The sequence below is a fragment of the Panthera tigris genome, chromosome B4 (assembly GCF_018350195.1).
Source record: "Panthera tigris isolate Pti1 chromosome B4, P.tigris_Pti1_mat1.1, whole genome shotgun sequence".
NCBI classification, from domain to species: domain Eukaryota; kingdom Metazoa; phylum Chordata; class Mammalia; order Carnivora; family Felidae; genus Panthera; species Panthera tigris.
In genome coordinates this window covers 10,201,645-10,225,000 of record NC_056666.1, presented here as the reverse complement: position 1 = coordinate 10,225,000, position 23,356 = coordinate 10,201,645, and the positions used below count along the sequence as shown (strand labels likewise).

At 45.2% G+C, this 23,356-nt stretch overlaps 1 protein-coding gene across 10 annotated transcripts in view; it reads right to left on the bottom strand.

Annotated features, from left to right (window-relative positions):
• CELF2 (CUGBP Elav-like family member 2) overlaps positions 1–23,356 on the bottom strand; it is a 311,282-nt gene that overhangs the window by 135,533 nt on the left and 152,393 nt on the right. Inside the window, exon 2 of one of the 10 annotated variants that reach the window (XM_042991017.1) lies at positions 6,156–6,733. The exons of the other annotated variants lie outside the window; for them this stretch is intronic. The gene's annotated coding sequence lies outside the window, so the exon portion shown is untranslated. The remainder of the gene's footprint in view (positions 1–6,155; positions 6,734–23,356) is intronic. 10 annotated transcript variants of the gene reach the window in all.

Below are 23,356 nucleotides of genomic sequence, written 5' to 3'. Positions count from 1 at the left end.
CCTCATAACAGACAAGCTGAGTGGAGTCTGGAGGGCCTGCTCTAAACTGTGACTAGAAATCACATGTAATTGATGACTCCATGTAATTAAATATATATTTCAAGAGAAGGCATGTTCAGAAAGGGGAGTGGGGGGCAGCATCCATCAATCCCCCTTCCTAGGCCCGATGTCTCCCATCCAGACTCTAAACAGTGCAATAATGTATGGGCCTGCTCTGCTCGCAAGGCCGACACCTTCTGATACTTCTGGTTACCAGTAACAGCAAGCAGGGCCAGTTTTCGAGTCATGACGGAGGCACCATTTGGCTGCAAGGGATGGAAGTCTGTTTGGAAGGAGCCGTATGTTTACGAGGGACAGAAGAGGCAAAGAGACAGCCAGCAACCGCATCAGGGAGGGTAAAAACTTATCGCAACCAACAGAAAGCCTCTCGTATGTCTTAACCAAAGGGCTTCTCACTTGCCTCCAAAGAAAGAGGTTGGTGCTACAGATAATATTCTTGGGTTCTCATAAGACTGTCATTTCTTCCCTGATAATCTCTCATCTGTACAAAGTAATCACACTATTGTACATCAGACTCCTCCGTGGAGGAGAAACCCTTGTCCGTAAGGTAACCTCGGTTGCCCAACAGATAGGCGAGTCTTGGTCCACAAGATGAGAACTGCCTCAGGATAGATTCCATTGTATTCTTCTCTCCTCTGAACAGAAAAACTTACATCCTACTTCCGATTCAAAGACAGGTCGTATAATCTAATCAATAGACCTTTATACAGAAGATTTTATTCCAAGTCTTGGATCTTCCTTGAAACCTCAGTAAGTTGTCTGTGGACTACTCCTAACGTCTTGGTAAACAGAAATAAATATCCCTCGAGACTTCACAGTTTATGGGGAAAAAAACCTCCAAAAAACCTACGGTGCTTTTCCTTCCGATGGGCTTTGTAGAAGAGGCGAGATCTGAAGCAGACCAAACAAATGACCTCTCTCTCAGGTCTTCAATAGCTGGCTGTGAAAGTAGAATGTTAAAGGGTAGATACTGGTCTAGGATCTTTTTTTTCAGATTCCCATAACTTCAGGTATCTTTTGATTGCTTTCAGAACAAAAGAAACCTCTAAGCATTAGCATCCTTACTTCCAAGGGCCCTATCTAGGTCTAGAGGAGGGAATGAAAGTCTAGTCTAATCAAGTTTATCTAAAACAAAAGATCAAAGGTAGGAAAAGACACTGGCAACAGATTAAGTGTTCTGTCCTCCAGGCCTTGCCCTAAGCTTTCAGGCTCCTAGGAGGTCTGACCATCATAACCCACTTGTTCCCTCTAAGAAGATAACAAAACAGAATGACCCAATTCAGGAAAGGACTTGGTGGATGCATTCTTTTCTTTCTTTCTCTTTTCTTTCTTTTTTTTTCTTTTATCAGCTCCCGAATTCGGCTCCCATGTTTTAACTACAGCAGAGTAATTATTTTTGAGATTGTGTGCTGCCATACGGACTAAGCTGTAACACAGGGAGATACCAGGCTGATTACACAGTCATCTTTTGCACATTTCATCAGTCTTAGAACAGCAGATAAACAACTATTTCATGGGTACCAGCAGGTTCCAGATTAACCCCGCAGAGTTAAAAACTGTGGAACCAAATATCAGCTGATTCCAATTTAAAGCAATAAATCACCGGCAATGTTGACATAGTCAGACGGCGTCTGCTTACCAGGTGACAGTTACTGTACGTTTGAGCCCAACTTCTTGTATTAAAAAGGAGGACCCTGCAACCGCCTCCAAGCTGCCACAGCATGTTTTTAAAAGGGTTCTTTTAAAAGTAAAAGAAATATCCCTAATGAAACTGTCAGCATCAAGAGAGATACAGAAGATCCCTCATAATCACGTGAATTAAAATCAGCAGTAAATACAGACCCGTATACGTGGCATGAAGGGACTGGAACGGATGTGGTCTACATGCACCCAAGTATCAGGACACCTTTCGGGAAGGAAGATTTCGGAGGCGTTTCCCTCCTCCCCCTGCCACGGACTCTGCAGGTCAGACAGGAGGGAGAGTCTCTTCAGGGGACGGAGCCCGGCAGTCCGGAGGCCGGTCTGTGTCCCCACCACCGGGCACCATTTAACCGAAAGTGGCTCACGGAGAAATGGCCAGTAAACACCACTGCTGCGTTCCATGGAGGAACCCAGACACGGAACTGTATCCTGGAGAGCACGGAGGGTGATTTCTGTCTTCTTTTTCCCCAGTTGCAGTTGATAAGGAAGCCTGTGCTCCCCTGGCACCTGCTGATTCTATGGGATGCGAAAACAGAGATGCCAATGGCGGTGACTGAGGCCAGAGGGCCTTTTAATATATGTGACCAGGTAGGCGAGGACAGGTGTCACTCCGCCATGCAAGGGACGACCCTGGGTTTTGCGGTGTCGCCTAGGATAACAGCTAGGGCGCGGGCCCGAGTCCCACGTGGTGGTTTGAGCCCCAAATGTCCTAACACGGCCAAGTCACCGTCCTCCCTCAACCACAGATCCCTGTTCTGGGCCAAGTGAAGATGTGAACCCCACCCTGCCTCCTCTCAGGGCCGCGATGTGGAAACGCCCTACGACCAGGAGTCTACGCAGCTGGGGGTTATTACCAAACAGGCTACCAAGCTCTCTCGTTTCAGAGCTGAGCAGCTCTGGGCCAAATTACTCTCCATTTCTCCTCTTCCTTTACAAAGAGCCCAGCCTCGCTCGTGTGCTGCACTGGGAGACCGGGAGTGACTGGTCTAAATGACTCTAAATTACATATTCACGGCGTTATATGATAATACGGCCGCGGACCAATAAAAATAGCCCAATTATGAATTCAAGCTACGTGAATGTGTAAAGAGGAAAGTCATTTTCAAGGGGCTCATTTTTTCTCGCGAGGTGCGGGCGTGCCACAGACATGGACAAAAGAGGTTTAAACGAAGGTTCTGTTCTGCCATGTTTAAGGAAGAGCATTAATACCTTGTGTGACTGCATCTGTGAATGAAGACATTCAGAAAGCCATTATGTTTTCAACATAGGTTAATAATAAGGCTATTTTTTCCACCCACTCTTTGGCACAGCTGTAATGTGCTTGGCCTCGAGTGGGAGGCAACGTTGAACAAGGAATCAGAAGACAAATGATACACAGCAGAGCAGGGCCAGTTCATATAAAATATTGCCAGGTTGGAAATGGCTGTTTATTATCTTAGTAACTGTGGTTCCCCCCCCCCCTTTTTCTGGCGAGCACAGGGCTGTGGTGACGAGGTCTGCTCATAGAGGGTATAATGGTACATTAATTTTTGTCCTCATTCCAGTCAGATGCCAGTCAACACTTTGAACACAACGCATCTTCCGTCTTTTCTCTGGTGATGCTGCTTTCTGCAGAGGCACAGAGGGTGGTCTGGGTGAAGGCAGCGGGTGTACAACTGAGTGTGATCATCAGGGAAGAGTAAGAGATAAAAAGAAATGATTCTTGAGGCACCCGGGTGGCTCAGTCGGTGAAGCGTCCGACTTCGGCTCAGGTCATGATCTCGCCGTTCTGGAGTTCAAGCCCTGCATCGGGCTCTGTGCTCACAGCTCGGAGGCTGGAGCCCGTTTCGGATTCTGCATCTCCCTCTCTCTCTGTCCCTCCCCTGATCACACTCGGTCTGTCTGTCTGTCTGTCTGTCTGTCTGTCTCTCTCTCTCAAAAATAAACATTAAGAAAAATTTAAAAAAGAAATGATTCTGAAGTGTGGCTCTCAGACCTGGTGACCCAGCACAGACCGACCGCAGGGGCAGGGGACGCCAGATTTGACTCACTGCTTGGTTGGAACCACCTACTTAACACACACTAAGTATCCTCTTGGTGTCTGGTGGGTTTCTGTTTTCTCCATGGCAGAAAAATGAGCCAAACAGCAGTTAACACTCTCGGAAAGCGCTCTGGGGATATTCTAGGAAAAGGACAGTAAAAGTGCCAAGTGTGACTTTACTCTGTGGTAACAGAATGAGAAATAGTATCACACCTAGAGGTGTGATAGGAGGTGATGAGCTTAAGTTCAGAGTGGAACACTGACGATAAGTATCGTGTGTTTCTATAGCTTCCAAAAGGGCACTTCAAAAGCTCCTTCTCAACTACGGGAGGGAAGGACATTGTTGTCCCCCAACTACCCTAGGATGGGACTGGTGCCACAGTAGTCCACTGAAAATGGTAATTCAGACAGAGGCCACTGAGATCAAAGCTCACCTCCATCCCTTCCTGAGATTATGGCTTGTCCGGCATAGAGCCACGAGTATTTTTATAACCAATGTGGCATTATAAAAAATGACAGTCTATTGTTTTCTGTAAAACAGACAGCAAATAAAAACGGAGTTGAACTCCTCCGCGGCAAGTAATACCTACAGCTGTTTGGAACCATGTAAGTTTCTTCCAGATTCAGAAAGTGACTCTGCATCTATTGAAACTTAACCGTTGTCTTAGAGTTTACTTTACGGATTCAGGCGGCTTCTCTTAAAACCAGCCTCCTGTGCTTTTTTCCCCCCTACCCTTCTGTGATCAGTCTTGGGACCTGGAATGTTTCACGGTACGCTGTGCAGAAAGCTTGATTCTAAAGGCCTGGAAGAATGAATGTCAAAGTGGACTTGAGTTACTAGGTAAACGCCAATTTTCCCACTTCAAAATTTGTGATTTTCTCTTTTTTTCATTTAGAAATGAAAACAATAGAACAATCTTTCCTTTTTTTTTATTTGAGAGAGAGCAAGAGAGCACAAGTGTGGGAGAGGGGCAGAGGGAGGGAGAGAGTGAGAAAAGAAAGAGAGAGAGAGAGAGAAAGAGAGAGAGAGAGAGAGAGAGAGAAAGAGAGAGAAAGAGAGAGAAAGAGAGAGAAAGAGAGAGAGAGAGAGAAAGAGAGAGAGAGAGAGAGAAAGAGAGAAAGAGAGAAAGAGAGAAAGAGAGAAAGAGAGAGAGAGAGAGAGAGAGAGAGAGAAAGAGAGAGAGAGAATCTCAAGCAGGCTCCACAATCAGCACACAGCCTGACACAAGGCTTGATCCCATGACCATGGGATCATGACCTAAGCAGAAATCAAGAGTTGGACGCTCAACTGACTGAGCCTCCCAGGTGCCCTGAAAAAGCTTTACTTTAAAGCTCAAAGTTTAAAAAAATGTGAAAAGTTATAAAACAGGAAAAGCACCAAAACAAGAGCCCTAAGAGCATGAGTCTGGTCCCCAGGGGACCACATCCCTAGCTTTGTGACTGTTATTTAAACTGTAAATTGCCATCTGCTCATCCACAAAATGAGGATGAATCCACTCTCCAGCCTCCTTCCCAGGGTTCCACGGAGAATTCATACCATATCAATCTGTGATGTAGAGCCCCATAAGCACATGTGTTCTAGCTTTTCTTGGGAAAGCTACTCTATTAACGAAGTAATACAAACATGTGTCAAATGACACAGTGCCTTTAAAGATCAGACTTTAGGTTAAGTCGGCATTATTTTTTTTCTCGCAGCGAAAACTGTACTGGACCCTCAGAAGGTGTTCTCTTGTGCTCAAAATCCACTACTGGGAAGGTCTGATTTCACCCTCTCGGTCCTTGCATGGTGCAAACAGGAGGCTGTGCTGAGTGACAGCACCAGTGGGCAGGGCATTAGCAGGAGCAAGAATCTCAACATTAATTCAATTAGACTTCCTGGTAGAAAACCTTTCTTAGTTAATGCAGTCCCTGGTGAAATTTTCTTCTGTAGTCTTTGAAACATAATTGCTGCACTTATCTTGTCATGGTGAAACTTTTGAGTTGTTCTCTCCCTTCACGTAAACCTGTGATTGCTTGCAGACCCTTTAGTTGTAAGATTTGGACACCGAAACTAACTGCCTTATCCATCAGAACCATTTCCCTACCCGGGTACCAGGCACCCTGTCCCCGAAGGAGCGCTACAGGACTCTGGTCAGGACACGATCACTGCTGCCTGGAGTGGCCAGTCTTGCTTCTGAGTCCGTGGTGGGGCCATGTCCCCCCAGGGAAAGGCTAGTAGGACACTCCAGGGAACGGTTTCACAGGCTTACTGAGAGGCTCATTTGTGCTTGGGGCGGTGAACTACCACGCCTAATTCTCACCAAAAAAAGGCCTGGGGTGGGTGTTGGAAGCAACGTTAAAGAAACAGAACAGAACCAGGTCACCATCACATTACCTTTACATCGGGTTGAAATCCTGGGGATCGCCAGAGTGAAAAATGTGATGACTGGAACGCCCAACTGGATTCAGGCAGCGCCTTCCCCTTCCTCAAACCGTCCCCGCCTCATCTGTCCAGGTCCTTCTCAAGTCTGGCTGCACATCTGAATCACCTGAATTTTTCTGGATGCTGCCTGGCCCCTTCTGCAGAGGAATTCAACCCCAACTCCTGAGGGGTAGGGTCCAGGCACTGGTATTTTTGTTGCTTACATTCTCTAGGTGATTCTAACATACAGACAGACTTACATCTCATCTGAATCTCGTACCATCGTCGTGAAAAGCGCCCTGAGAACGTATACGACCTACTCCAGGCCACACACGAGAGTGTTCTAAGTCTGGATCAGAGCTCAAAGTCCCTGACTCCTCCCAAGTAACACACTCACTTCCGTTATAACAGACTATCACAGGGGAGGTTGTGATGGCGGGGGGGTGGTGGTCAATGGAACACCAGCTCCTCCAAAATCTAGTCTGTCGGTATTAGCAGCTGACACAGCTTCCCTCTGCCGGTCAGTCACGCGGTGGCAGGGCCAGGCAGGGCTGGGGGGGCGCATTGTGCCTCTGGGCTACAAGCACGTGAGAAACCGCGTGCCGGTGATCAAGACAGCAGGTGCCCCCTAATGCTACCAGAATAAAGGGGGCAGCGTGGTTGGCACTTCTAAGGACCTGCATCGTGTGCTCTCACTTTCAATGTCACTGGGACAAAGCGGGGGTCCTCCCTCAGGGGGCAGGGGCGCAGTGGCCATGCGCTGGAGGAGCCCCATCCGAACCACGAAGCAGGCTCTCATATCCTGCTCAGTGCGAGTGGTTTTGGCGAGATCATAGCCCAAGGGGCCACACAGCTGTGCTCGTGGGACAGCTGGCTCCTTAAAATTGACGGATGGGCTTCCACGGAGGCACGTGAGGCCAGAGAGATGAGCAGATGACGATTCCTCTCTACTAACTGGCTCCTCTGGGCAAACAGCGGTAACTCATAAAACAGTGCTGCCTCTACACCTCCATGGGAAAATTCACTGGGCGGTCAAGTTTCTCAGTGAAAGCAAAAGAGACTGGGAATCTGCATGTGAGGGCAGGGGTGGGGGGGGGAGGGCAGCAGGATAAACCCGAGAAATAGCATTTGCACACACACACATCCCCTCCCTCCCTATTTATTTCAGATGTCCCTACATTCAGACTGTGGATAATCACTTTGCTTGGGAATCTAAACACTAATGAAATAACCACCTACTATTTTTTATTTACAAAAGAAGCCTGGTGATTTGGAAAAGATCTAAGCTTTGAAAATGAGGATGCTTGAGGGTATATATTGCTGGGGAGTCCGCACTTAATGAAAAGCAAGGATAGGCAGAGGATGTTAGCTTAGAAGCTCTTATTTCTTCCAGCTGTTCAGGGGCTGCAGATTTTGAGGTGGTGTCCCCATTTCGTGCCCCCCCTCCCCCGAAGGGTCATTTTCCTGAGACTACCACGTTGGGAGCTGGTCCCATGGCAAGTCCTGGTCCAGAGGGGATTCCCCTACGATAGCATGAAAAACTGGCACACTTGTGAGAGTCTCCCTGTCTGGGGACACCCCCAGGCTGAACCCAGGGTTCTTGTGGTTCAGCCTCTTATCAACATGAAGACAGTTTGAGCTTAACTAAACCTTGCCCCTTCCCAAGCCACTGGTCTTGCCTCATTTCCTCTGCAAGTTAGAGGTACCTGGGCAGGATTTTTGAAGAAGACATCCACTCTAAAGCTGAACATGGAGGAATACAATGAATGTTTGCGAGTGCCCACTATGTTACAGGCACCTCAAACTCAATACATCAGGCCCCACTTGTAGATGAGAACCCAGATTCAGAGCAGGTAAGCAGCTCGCCCAGTCCTCACACAGCCAGCAAGTCCTGGAACTGGACTTTAAACTCAGATTTACCTACTATCTTTCCATAAACATGACCGGGACTTTGATGACATGATTTTTTTTATCATGGGAAAATATGTGGAACTTATACTTTACCACTGTAACCATTTTTTTTAAGTGTATTTATTTATTTTGAGAGAGAGAGGATGGGAATGTGAGCGGGGGAGGGGCAGACAGAGAGGAAGAGAGAGAATCCCAAGCAGGCCACATGCCGTCAGCACAGAGCCCGACTCAGGGGCTCCCTATCATGAGCCGTGAGATCATGACCTGAGCCGAGACCAAGAGTCAGATGCTCAACCAACTGAGCCACCCAGCCACCCCTACCACTGTAACCATTTTTAAATGTACTGTTCAGTGGCATTCAGTACATTCACAGTGCTGTGCAACCATCCACCCCCAGAAGTTCTTCATCTTCCCTAACCGAAACTCTGCGCCCATTAAACAACCCTTCCTCTTTCCCTCTCCTAGTGCTTGGCGCCCGCCATTTTGCTCTCCCGTTCTCAAAATCTGACTACTCTAGGTACCTCAAAGAAGTGGAATCACTCCAATGGATTTTAAAAGAGAGGCAGAAAATCCGAAGAGTCAGAATTCAGTTTTGTGCTTTCTCCTTTCCTGAATGCTTCCAGTATTTCAGACAGATTTGGGAAGACAAAAAAAGCTCTCCTTCCCACATCCGTGGACCAGTCCACTTTGTGGAATTTTTTTATTTTAAAGAACAATTCTATTGAGAGGACATCCCACTGAGAGTCACTGCTGTGATCAGAGGGCTATTTCCTGAACCAGGTACAGCACTGGGCTGAGGGAAGACAAAGAGAGCAACACAAAAATCCCCACCGTCAGAGACATTCTGTAAAGGGACAATGTCAATGCTCATCTTCAAACTGAGACCCAGGGAAGAAAGAGGAGCGGCAGTAGCTCAGGGAGGAGTGGGACTGAAGCATCCTGTAGACAATCAAATCTCCCCGCTTACTTTTTAGCCTAGAATATTCTTTATCAATGGGCTAAAATCTCATCAATACCTTTTCAGAGTTGATTCCAAGTAAGTATGTGTTGACTAGACATGAAAAGATCACTTTACATTGGATACCTCATCTATTTCTAAGAGCCTCCGAATGAGACATGAATCCCACCCTCAAACGATTTATAGATACCGAGAGGAGCTAAGAGCTGTGCATAAGTAAGTTAATACACAGTGGAAGGTGACAGTGAATGCAAGAGACACACGTAAGTCTTTAAAGGAGTAGGAGAAAGAGGTTATTTTGAACCCAGAGATTTTATACAACTTTGTTGGAAATGGTAGGTTCTGAAAAAAGGGCAGGCTATGGAGAGAAGGAGCCGGAGTCCAGGCATTCTGTCTTATAAAGAATCGATCTGGAGGAATGAAGATAATGAGGGCAATTAGGAAAAACAGTGGGGGCTACATTAGGGAAGATCTGAAAAACATGGCCAAGGACTCTGGGCTTTACTGACTAGGCAACAGGGTGCCACCAAATGCTCATGTACTGTTACCCATATTGTGACTCCTCTGGATAAAAAGCACTGTGAGAAAAGAATCGGGATGAAGAAATCTAATCCCGAAGAACACACCTCTGCTTCTGGTCTAGACGGATAACCTTCCAGCCTGTTAACAGCTGACTGCTCTACAGAGTTTCCAGGCCACAGAGCAGGGAGCAGAAAGCCAGGCGGAATCTGGGCAGACATCCTGAGTTGAGAATTTGGATTTGAGAGTCTGGGGAGGATAGACACAACTCACAGAAAGAATACTGGAGAGGACAATGCGACACAGACAGAACCCCAGGGATCTGCAGAGGGTCCCCCCCCCGGAGGATTCAGGAGCATGCCGATCAGTGCACGTGTATCAAGAAACTACCAAAGATGGTGTGTGTGGGGGCACCCAAAAGGATTACAAACCAAGAATAGTGCCGTTCCCACCAGCCAGGCTAGAAAAAACTACTTCAAGGCACACTGGGTAGAGAACTCAGAAAGGCCTGACCTCAGAAGTAGGAAATCAGGAGCCGTAGGCTGGGTAGATCTGCCTAATACATCCCAAAAGCAAGATTCAAAACAATCAAATTGCTTGTAAGTATCCCAACTGCACTGCAGAACAGAGCTCAACATTTTTTTAGAGGAAAACAAAAATATCCAGAACGTAGTAAGGTGAAATTCGTGTCCAGTATCTTGGCAATCCAAGATTTCTAGGCATGCGAAGGAGGAGGAAGACATGGTCCATAGTGACAAAAAGCAACGAACTGAAACCATGCAGAAGTGCTACAGATGTTAGAATTAGCAGACAAGGACATTAAAATGACTTTTATATCCCTGGATTTGTAGATTTCAAAAGCTAAGTAGAAACTGGAAAATATCAAAAGGACCCAAAATGGTCTTCTGGAGATTAAAAACTATAATGTCTGAGATAAATGAGACAGTGGATGGGATGAAAGGCTGATTAAACATTTAAGAAAAGATTAGCAAACTATGTTTCAAAATGAAATATACAGAGAAGAATTAAGAAGAGGAAGAGGAGGATGAGCAGATTAGTGAGCCATAGGTGACTTCAAGTGGCCAAATATGTGAGTAACTGGAGTCCCTGAAAGAATGGAGAAAGGGGCCAGGAAAAAAATGAACAAAGTAAGGACTGAAAAATTTCCAGTTACAGTGAATACTATAAGCTCCCAGATCCAGGAAGCTCACCAAAGCCCAAGAAATATGAAGAAAACTAAATCAAGACACTTTATAGTGAAATTGCTTCAACACAGTAATAAAAAAAAGTCTCAAAAGCAAACTAAAGAAAAAAGAGTCATTAATGGAAAAACAAAGGTAAGGATGACCTCAAATTTCTTGTCAGGAACAATACAAGTGGGAAGACTGTGAATCTTTAGAAACTGAAAGACAAACTCACAGATACAGAGATCAGACTGTGGTTGCCAGAGTCAGGGGCTGGGGGATGGGGGAAATGGCTGAAGGTGGCCAAAGGTACAAACTGCCAGTTATAAGAGAAGATCTGGGGGCGTAACATACAGCATGGTGACTAAAGTTAACAATACTGTACTTCGTATTCAGAAGTTGTTAAGAAAGGAGATCTTAAAAGTTTTCCTTACAAGAAAAAAAGTTTGTACCTATGTGAAGTGACAGAAGTTCACTAAAGTTTTTGTGGTGATCATTTTGCAATATAGACCTAAACCAAATCATCATGTTGTACACCTAAAACTAACAGCATGCTGCATGTCAATTAATTCTCAAAAGAACTGGAAAGAATAAAAAATAAAACACTGACCATAAAATACCTGTCAACCTAGAATTCTATACTCAGTGAAAATATGTTTAAAAAAAGAAAAAAGGCAAAATAAATGTGTTTAGACATACAAAAGGTAAAAGAATTTACCAAGAGATGAACTATCCAATAATATGTGTTGACTAAAGTCCTTCATCAAAAGGAAAATGATACCAGAAGGAAATAGGGGTTCACACAAAGGAATGGAAAGAACTAGAAAAAATAACAACATGGGTAAATATATAAGAAATTTTTCTTATTTAAGTCTCTTTAAAAGAAGACTGACTACCTAAATAACTATGTACTGAGAGGTTTATAATGTATGTCAAAGTTACATGTACGATAATAGTATAAAGTCTGGGAGGTAAAAAAAAAAAAATGGAAGAAGTATGCTACTCTAAGATTCTCAAATTATATGTGAAGCTGTATACTATCCTTTGGAGGTAAATTGCAATAATGTAAAGATATATATTATAAACCACAAGGCAACTCCTAAAATAACAAAGAGTTTTATAGCTCATAAAGAAGATAAAATAATCTTAAGAGGAGGCAGAAAAAGATGAAAGAATAAAGGAGAAATAAAAAGCAAACCATGAAATAGTAGAATGACACCCAATTTTATCAACAATCAAAATTAATGTTCATTAAGCAAATACTTTAATTAAAAGGTAGAACTTGTTACAGATATTAAAAAAAAAAAGTAATACCCAACTTTTGGCTATCCACAAGAAATTCACTTTGAATATAAAGATACAAATAGGTTAAAAGCAAAAGAATGAAAAAAGAAAAACCATTACAACATTCATTAAAAGTAAGTGGCTATATTGGTATCTACCAAAGTTGATTTCAAAGCAAAGGAGAATACTAGAAATCAAGATTATTTCAAAATAATAAAGAGGTCAATTCATCAAGAAGACATAAAAATTCTAAACATCTATGCACTGAATAAGAGGACTTGCAAATACATAAAGCAAAAAATGATAGGACTGAAAGGATAAACAAAATATCCACAATAATATTTGGAGATTTCAATAGATTTTTATTATTTGTTATTATTATTTTTTAAGTGTTAATATTTATTTTTTGAGAGAGAGACACACACACAGAGCGTGAGCAAGGAAAGGGCAGAGAAAGGGAGACACAGAATCCAAAGCAGGCTCCAGGCTGTAAGCTGTCAGCCCAGAGCCCAACCAGGGCTTGAACCCACGAACTTCAAGATCATGACCTGAGCCGAAGCTGGACGCTCAACAGACTCAGCCAGCCAGCACCCCTCAAAAGCTTTTTAAATTAATTGATAGAATAAAGATACAGAAAGTAAGGATACAGAAGATTTGCACAACAGTATCAACCAAACTGACATTTGTTAGAACATTCAGTCCAATAACAGTATGATATATATTTTCAATCACACATGGAACACTTACCAAGACAGGCCATATTACGGGGCATCAAATAATTCTCAAGAAATTTCTAAGTCTTCAAGCCCTTCAAGGTACGTTAGGTTCTCTGACCACAATGAAGCAATTATAAATCAGTAATAGAATAATCTCTGAAAAATTTTCAAATGTTACCAATTAAATGACATGCTTTGAATAACCACAGGTCAAAGAAGAAATAAAACAGGAAACTAGACATTATTTAGAAGTGAATGAAAATGAAACCACAATGCATCAAAATTTGTGGGATGTAGGCAGGGTAGTTCTTAGGAGAGAAGTATTAAGTGTTCATTAGAATAGGAGAATGATTTCAAATTTATGACCTCAGCTTCCACCTTAAAAAAACCCCAGAAAAATTAGCAAATTAAACCCAAAGCAAACCAACAAAGAATAAAAATCTAAGTGGAAATCAATAAAATAGAGCAAACACAAAGAAAATCAAGAAAACCAAAGGCTAGTTCTTTGAACAGACAAAATTGAGACACGTTTAGCCAGATGAAGTACAATATATCAATATCAGGAATGAGAGAGATGACATCACTATAGATTCTACAGATATTAAAGGGATAAAAGAACATTATATTCAGCTTTATACCAATAAATTTGACTATTGTGATGAAACAGACATATTCACTGAAGGAGAGAAACTCAACAGGAAACAATCTGAAGAGACTTATAGGTACATACAAATACATATATATATATATATATATATACACACACACACACACACACACACAATATATGTACATATACACATATGTGTACATATATAAGTTTATGTACATGTATACATACACATTTAGGACATATAGATCTATATACACTAAAGAAATTAAATTTGTACTTAAAAACCTTTTCAAAAAGAAAACCTGAACCCCAGATGACTTTCACATCAACTCTACCAAACATTTAAGAAGATAATAATACAACTCAACATAAACTTTTCCAGGAAAATGAAAAGGAGGGAATACTTCCCAACTCACTCATGAGACCAGGATTACATCAAACCAAAATCAGCCAAAGAAATTAGAAGGAAACTACTTAATGATATTCCTTCCTGAACACAGATGCAAAAATTCTGAATAAAATTTGAATTTCATAAGGGCTGCACATCACGGTAAAGTGGGGTTTATTTCCCAGCCATGCAAGGTGACTTTAACATCAAAAATCCATCCGTGCGGTTCACCAAATGTATGAACTAAAAAAGAAAGCCACAGGATCAGTTCAACAGACGCAGAAGAAGCATTTGACAAAGCCCAATATCCATTCCTGATAATAGTTTTCAGTGAAATAGGAACAGAAGGGAAATGTCCTCAACCTGATAAAGGGCATCTATAAAAAACCTACAGCTCATATCACCCTTAATGCTAAAAGACAGAATGATATTCTCCTAAGACCAAAAACACGATAATGACGTCCACTCTCACCACTTCTACTCAACTCTGTCCTGGAGATTTTAGCCAGGGCAAGCACGCAAGGAGGAAACAAACAAACAAACAAGACACCTATATTGGAAAAGAAGTACAAGGGATTTTTTGTGTGCGCATGTAACTGTGAGCTAGATTTTCTTTGACATGAAAGCAAAAGCATAATCAGTAAAGGAACAAATTAATAAGACTTCATCAAAATGAAAAACTTCTGCTTTTAAAAAGAAGCCATTGAGAGACTGGAAAGACAAGTCAGATTGGCAGTACGTATTTGTAAAAACCTGGATCTGGTGAAGGCCTTGGATGGAGAGTTGGTCGGTAATTCTCAAAATTCCACAGTAAGGAAACCCAATTAAAAAGCTGGAAAAACATCTGAATAGACACTTCACCAAGAAGAAATACAAGTGTCCGATGAGCACATGAAGGGATGATTAATGTCTTTAGCCCAATGGAAGCTAAAACACAGTGACATACACCCAACACAATCTATTCAAATGTTTAAAGTTAGAAATACTGATTATACCAAGTGTTGGCAAGGATATGGAAGGGCTGGGACCCCTTTACTGCAGGTGAGAATGTAAAACGATACAAAAGCTTAAGAAAACAGTTTGCTAGTTTCTGGAAAAGTTAGATACACGCCCACTATAGGGTTCAGCCCTTCTACTCCTACATGTTTAGCCAAGATAAACAGGAGCATACAAACACTTGTACGTAAGTGTTCGCGGCAGCCGTACTTGTGAATAGTAAAAACCTGGAAACCACCCAACGCCCCTTCACAGGAGAACTGACAAACGGTGGTTTGTCCATTCAACAAAATGCTACTCAGCACTAAGAAGAAATAAAGTACTGACAGACGTGAACTATTGCTACTGAATCTTGAAATAATTATGCTGAGTGAGAGACATCAGGCCAGGAAAAGGCACATGCAGTAGGACTGTAGTTCCATGAAATTCCAGGAAAGAGAAACTTACAAGCTACGGAAAGCATCACTGGCTGCCTGGGGCTGGGGGTGGGGGTAAGGAAGGGATTTCCACAGAAGAGGAAGTTGCTGGGGGCGGTGAACATGTTACTTTCCTTGTGGTGATGGCTTCAGAGGCCCACACACCTTAAAACTTAACCAGATTTTGCACTTGCAGTCGTGTCAATTTAGTGCCTGTTTATTACGCCTCCAGAAGGCTGTTGGCTGCACACAATACCCCAAGATGGCGGTACAGATGGCAGTGGGGGGAGGAATAGAACAAGCGGCTGGAAGAACACCACAGACTCAGGTTCCCAAGATACGGAGCCTGGCTGATAGGAAGGGAGGTGACACCATCAACAGCAACAGGGACAAACAGCAGAACAGCAGGCAGGTTCAAGCTGCAGGCACGGCGGGACATTGCATTCCAAAGGAAAGTTTAAAACCTCGGGCTAGAAATCAGAGGCAGGAGACAGCCTTGGGTCGCTCCGTGTCCTTTTCTTCACTTCACACCCCTCCCTCATCCCTCCTGGGTGGATATGTTTTCTGCTGTGTTATAATCCGAGTCCAGGAGGGAAGAAAACCTCACTTTGGAAGGGTTCCATTTACCTACGTGTGACCCTCAGGGAATTTCTCGGCTCGCAACCAGAAGTAAAACCCACCAGGTCTTCATCTCACAGAGTTCCAGAAACGCACTCAGCCAAGCAGAGCTTTTACGGCCTCCTAAAAGGGCTGGAGGCGTTGGCGAAATGCGAATCAAGTAACGTACGGAAAGGCAAAGGGAGCGGGCGATGTGCATCCCAGGACCTGAGACACGAGCAACGGGTGAGACCTATGAAGTCATTGCTCTGTTTGCTGCCCCACCCCCCGTGACATCAGTCCCTGCCAGAAGGGAATTGCTCCCGAGGACTGCAATGTGGCGCTCCGTGCCGGAGCCAAAGGAAACATCTGTAAGTCTGGCGGGGTTTCAGGTGAGCGAGCCGCTCAGAGGGCTCCCAGCCCGTGCCGGCAGGAGACTCCGGCTGCAGAGCGAACTGCTTTTCTCCTTCCTGATTTTATTTTAAATGTCAAAACTTTTCACACTACGGTGACACCCTAAAATGATTCTCTTACTTCCGTTGCTTCAGTTGAAACAATATTTTTTTCATGCTCCGTAGAGTGTCCGCGAGCAGATTCAAAACCAGGGATGCAATGGGGCACTCTACTCCAACGTGCCATGAGAAAGAAAAAGGAGGGGAAAAAAAGCCAGGTGGAACAGCTGGGGAGAAAAAAGTATCCCTTTCTCTTGAACGTTCCACATTCACTCACTCAACTGATGTCTACGACAGGCATTTTTTTTTTAATGTTTACTTTTGAGAGAGACAGAGAGAGAGCGCGTGAAGGGGAAGGGCAGAGGGAGGAGACACAGAATCTGAAGCAGGCTCCAGGCTCTGAGCTGTCAGCACAGAGCCGGACGTGGGGCTCGAACCCAGGAACTGTAAGATCATGACCCCAGTTGAAGTCGGGATGCTTAAGCGAGTGAGCCACCCAGGCGCCCCTGTCCAGGACAGGTATCAAAGCCCTGTGTGAAGTTCTGCGAGGTTCCAGCAGATGCACCAATTGACTAAAGTAACCCCCAACTGCCGGAAGCTTCCAGTTCAAGTAGACCAGTGCATACCCAACTGGAGCATGACACAGAAAGCTACGTGCACGAAGGAGCTTTTATGGATGAAGTGGCACGTCACGAGAAAGGCCAGCATATAAACCATCAGAATTGGAAAGAAGAAAAAGAAGTAACACCTCTAGGTAGAGGCAATGGATGGGACTCAAGGCACGGAGGCCGACATCCAAGGAATGCTATTCGATACCGTTCAACAAACATTAGTAAGCACCTGTTGGTTGCCTGCTGCTGTGCCAAGCGGTAGGCACAGAGAGGCGTCAGAGGCAACGCCACTCCAGAGAAGTATGCTTTTCGAAGTGAAAGGGATCATTTCGGCGTCATAACCAATACCAAGAACGGAGACACACACACCCAGGGGCTACAGGAACCCCTGAGGCAGGTGGTTAGGAGCATGGATTCTCAGGATGAACCTCTTAGGTCTGAATTCCTCACCTGCCCCTTCAGTAGACGCATTTGTTTTCCTAGTCTCCATTTTCTCAGCTGTAGCATGGGCTCAAGAGAGAGTATTTGCCTCAGGGGAATACTGAGAGGCTGCGCGCTACAGGAAGATACTGCGGTATTAAGCCCTGAGTACAGGACCTGGCACACAGCATGTCCTCCGCAGAGTATCAGCTGTGACTGCTGACCCTACCGAGAACCGATCCTGCTTTTGCAGAAAGGCCGGCGTGTTGCGACTGCCCGCGGGCTGACGCGTCGCTGGCAGAAAAAGGCCGCTGGCTCCCCTAACTTCTCTGAACTCGAGTCTTCTCACCTCGAGCCGACGGGGAATGGGAACAGCTCGCTATGCGCCCCCTCGCTCTGAGCGCGCTACACAGATGATCTCAGCGGAGCCGCATCGCAATCGTACCCGCTTTGCAGATGAAGAAACCGAGGCATGGAGCTGTCACGTCACTTGCTCTAGGTCACAAAGTGGACCGCAGGGGTGGGTCAGAAACTAGCCCTTGACCACCAGGGCCCCGTTCTTCATCGCGGCGCCACGCTGCCTTTCCGGCGGTACCCCTGTTCAGTTCCAGCAGGTGTTTGATGGGAAGCTGGCGTTTCATTTGGTAGGAAAAGAAAGGGGAAACAAAGCTACGCGTGGCATGGGTGTTAACCTGCGCCAGGGAAAGCACACACCTCAACATCACACCTCACGTTTGTACAGAGTTTTACAATTCATGCGACTCTTTCACTGGCTTCTTTTTTTCCCCTCCCTTGCGACACTACATTCCTGAGGGCCACCAGGAGCCTAACAAATACAGCCTCGGGTGAGGGACACCTCAGCCCTGTGGTTTTGGGGGTGCTGACAGAGGTGACTTGTGGGGACAGTCACCCCTGGGGCCATGGTGAATGATTTCTGTTTCAGCACCCCTGGGCACCCTGTGGACACGGGCCACACCTCCTGTCTCTGCATCCCTAGGACACTGCACACTGCCTGGTACACAAGGCTCTTAAGACACGTTCTAAGAGAGAATAAAGGCCTCTCTCCGCTTCCCAGGAGCACCTCTGTACAAATGGGTCAAGTTGGTATCGGACGGGACGGATGAAGAGTTCGCCCCATTCAATCTGCAGCTAATTCTGAGTGACCATTTCATGCCAGGCACTGAGCCAGGCACAGCGGCTCCAGGGATTAAAAAAAAAGACACAGACTTCTCACAAGCAAATTAAAGCTAGTTGCATGGGAGATACTTATGAAAATAAGTACTGTGCATTCTCAAAGATTTTCAAAGTGTGCCTGGGGCTTTGATTTATACGAAGCAGTATTATGTGCCTATTTTTATTTGAATGAATGCCAGGAAAGTAAATGGGAGACTGAATTGTCTTTTGAACTCCACATACAATATTAAGGCTTAGATGTGAGGTCATATGGGACGCACATGGTCTAGGTAAGAGAAGTGGCAGCATTATAAAAATTACTCCGAAGGATGTGTTCGATTTTAAGACCAGATCAGCAATTTTCCCAGGCATTATCAGCCTTGCTCAAAATATCGCTTAATCTCCTGTCTCAGGTTCCTCTTTTACAAAATGGGGGTGGATCTGCCTGGGGCAGCGGGAGAAGTGGCTGGAGGGCAAGAGAGGATGCGATAGGGCTTAACGGTTTCCTCACTTTGAAGTGTTCTAAAAATAAAGCGGTTTTGTCGCGGACGCGGAATGGTATATGTGTCAACACGGCATCTCGTGTTGCTAGGGCAGGCCGACCAACGATTTCACAAATCCTTACAGCTCGGCAGCTCACGCAGGCGGGGGCGCAAGCCACAGAGAGGCAGGCAGGCCTTTCTCTGATCTTCTGAGCACTGTGGGCCTGGCGTCCTGGAGAGAGGAGGCGGGCCTTCCGACCACGCATCGGTCCAGGTTCAACAAGCAGACTCTGCCATTTGACGCGGACTCTTCCTGTTGCCCCCGAAGCTGTCACAGTTGTATGTGCCTTGGGGTTTAATCTGTAGCGAAAAAGCCTGACATGTCCCACTTAAGAACTGTTCTCCTAAGTACAGATTAGTCAACAATGAGGTCGCGAGGAAAACCCCAAAGACCTGATTTTTTAAAATGTGGCTTTAATTTATTCATTACCTTTCCTAAGTCTTCCTTCGGAGAGATTAGAGCCAAGCCCGGGCTCCTGGAGGCACTGCCTCAGTAGGGACGCGGGCTCGGTGGCCGGGCCCCCTCCGTTTCCTACCTCCAGGGTGGCGAACCACCCCTATTGGATTTGCAAAACAGCTAAGCCCCGCCACCATCTGGCAGCTGTACGGTGGCCTGTGTAAAATGAACTGGTGGTCACAATCCAGTTCCCATTAGACAGATGTCCACTTCACAAAGAGAGCACCACACTCAGCAGCGGGCTTGGCAGAGAGGAGAGAGGCCTGGGCATGGAAATGGCATTTCCTGGTTCCGCCGCACGGAAGCGAGCCAGGGGGATGATGGCAGGTAGGATATGGCGGGGGCTCTGGGAAGGCTGCTTGGTGCTCAGTGATCCATCTAACTCCTGAGAAAACACCTCAAAACACTTCTCACTCACCCTACTGAGAAGCGACCTTTTCCAAAACTAGGTTTTGCCTTATTGAGCCGCACAGTGGCTGCGGTCCCCGAGGACCATCACCAGGGTGTATGGACCTCACTCAGGGACTGATGGAGATCCCAACTGCTGTGACACTCTGGCCAGCTTCCACCCCTGTCCTAGGGAGACCGTGCGGGGCAGGCCAGGCAGCGAAAGGGCCCTGGTCAACCTTTCCGGGGCTAATCATTAGCATTCTCGCCCCCCCCAATGAACAGGTTTTTGTTGAACCCTAAAGAGAAAGGGCAAAAATAGTGGTCCTTCATCTCAAAAAGTCCCATCTGCCTGGACAGCTGAGACAGCTCATGAACATCTTCCAGAGGACTTAAGAAACTAAAGCTCCACTTGCTGCTTTGCCGTTGACGTTAACGGTTTAATCTGAAGAGTGAAACTAAGCGGATCTGTTCTCCCTCCACCCCAACCAGCCGAACGGAAGTATGAGGCGTGAAGGAGAGACAGGTCTCTAGCATGGCAGGAGCGTACAAATTGGGCAATGCTGTTCTCTGATTTTTCTTAACATATGCGAACAGTTTGGTTCACATCCTCTTTGAGTAGCCAAAAATTCTTTACAAGATATTCACACGAACGTAAACAAACAAAAACCACTCAGCTAAACAAACACCCAACTCACCTGACTTGAAGGAGAATCTTTTTTTCTTTTTAATGTTTATTTTATTTTAGAGAGAGAGAGAGAGAGAGAGACAGTGGGAGTAGTGAAGGGGCAGAGAGACAGAGGGAGACACAGAATCTGAAATAGGCTCCAGGTTCTGAGCCGTCAGCAGAGTCCGATGTGGGGCTCAAACTCACAAACTGCGAGCTCATGACCTGAGCTGAAGTTGGACGCTTAACCAACTGAGCCACCCGGGAGCCCCAAAGGACAATCTTTAAGAAACAATCCAGGCAGCGAAAAATAAGAGCTTTACCACTCTACCGGGCTGCATTAACTCTGCACTAGGCTAGTGTCGATCACTACAACGTGTCTCAATATCAAACACAGTCGAATGTGCCGAGCAATGTGACGTAAGGCCTGCAGTCATTATCCAAAGTCCGTGGAAATTTGGGCCAAAGCAAGATAATCAGACACAATTGTTCTGAAAGAGCCTGTTGTCCTTGAGGCCAGGACATGAGGATCAAGAACTGGGAATACTTAGGTTTGGAAATCTATAGGAGGCCCTCTACAGAGTTTCCAATATTTGTTTTGCCAACATTTATAATCTCTCCCCAGAGACCTCTGGTTTTTACTGAGGAGTCCGCCCCCCCCTCCTCCTTCTACCATGTCCTTCTCCTTCCCCATAAAATGCCGATTTAAATCAGGCATAGTATGTTCTAGCAGACTAGTTGAGAAAGAAGCATTAGGTTTCTTTGCACAAAAAATTACAAAAACAAAAACACATGGCTTACAAAATCTAGATGCTGAGATTTTTTTTTTCCATCCCCGTCGTCTTCTACTCGACCTACCATACACTACTATCTTTTATTCATATCCCGCCATATGTCAGGCACTGTATAAAGCCACTGACGTTCAATATTCTATGAATAATTTACTCCTCAGAGGTCTACTATGTAGGCAGTAACACACCCATTTGAAGAAATGGCGTTCAAAGAAATTATCTTTGCATCACCACAAAGTTTAAAACAAACGTGTGTTGTATATGTGTGCAAACACAAGTTCACACACATGACCTACGGAGGATAAGGCTGTTCATGTCTCTTTGGTATCACCTGGATGGTAGGGTCGTCAGCTAGGGCCAGGCATTGTTCTAAAGGGTGTTACACAGAAAGGGGCTACTGAGGGCCTGCCGACGCATCACACGTGTCTGCGTGATACTGCGGGATGGCACCAAACCGCAAACCCTTGCATTTTACGGAGAACCCTCCGAAAGGTTCATTTAGTGAACGCTTTAGCCTCTTCTCATCCTCAACTCCCTACAGGGAGAGGAGGAAGGAGGAAGGAAACCAAAGATGAAGACAAAGGGGAGAGAGAACATACAGGGTGTGTAGCTGGAAGCCAAAACTCCTCCTGTCACGTGACCCTGGGTTCCGCTAACTCTCTCACTTCACCTTTACTATGTGAGCAGCACAGGACCACACACGGGGCAACCTCAGGGTACTTTCCAAAAGAAACCATGCACCCATGCACACAATGGACACTGCTTAACCCCAAGCTGACTCTCCATTTCCAAAGAATGGATGGTCATCCTGTCTTTGACCTGTCCGATTCCTTCTTTCCTTTTGAGGCCAAGACCATGGCCCGTTCTTCGTATTTATACGTATATTCCTAGCACTAAGTATGATGCCTTGCACACAGTAGGCGCCAGTAAATGTTTATGCCCACGCGGCGGTACTCAGGTAAACATCTCATTAGCTTTCTGGGCCACCTCTTTATCGTTTTGCTTCTACATGAAAAAGGACCCAGGGCTTTCAAGGCTCCAAATCCCTGCTACAAAAGAGCTGGGCACGAAGCCTCAGGAGACCGCCGGCCAGAGGTCCGCTCCTGGGGGCTGTGAGTTAGCGGGCTCGCCATGTCTGTAACTTTCATCATGTTCTAAGTTCACCACCTCTTCTGGGTCAAAGTTTGGCTCAAACTCTATACTTTGCTGCTGTGCCAACATTTTCAGTCTAAGCAGCGGAATCCAGGGGTTTAGCATTAATTGAAAGAGCTTATCTATATATAGCCTCACTCTGCACGTTAGCATCTTCAAAACTTCAATCATATTCTTTTTTTTTCTTCTCCATTTTTTTTTTTTTTTTTTTTTTTTTTTGAGAGCACAATCCCTCTTTTTATGTTTTGCTACAGGCTTCCTCCCTTTTCATTTTTGTGACTCAATGCTCTCAGGCCTTTTAAGTTAACCTCCTGGACCTTTCCATATGGGCTCACCTTTCCAGACCTCAGTGATTCATGCTGTTCTCCTTTGGAAGGCCTCCACCTCCTTGATGCATCTTCAATAACATTTCCTGATATCGGGCACAGTGGCCTATATAGGAGCGAAAAAGCTCTTTGTGCGAAGTGGTGGATTACCTGTCCCTTAACACTTGGTGTCTGCTCTGTTCACTTGTAACGTTTAGGTTTCGGGGGCCATTTTGACCATGAACTTGTCGAAGGCATGCTTTCTTGCACCCCTCACCCTCCCTATCGTGATGCCCCTCTACGTGTCTCTGATACAGTTTCCATTAAACCACAGGAATTTATAAAGCAATTTTTTTTCCACCTAAAACTAAAAAGAAATCAATAAGGGAACAACAATCGATGGGCCTAGCTGGCAAGAGACTCTGAACACTCCACACGACACTAAAGGTTACTACGGAGAGGCAGGTCTTGAGCCAAATACGTATTCCGCTATGGGACTCGTCCTCCATAGACCTGAGGCCTTAACGTACTCCAAAATATTTTATAATGATCAGAATCTGGGTCAATTAAAGAGTGCGATGAGTGGATACTCCCTTTCGATCCTTCAAATTCATTTCTCTGATACCAATTCATGA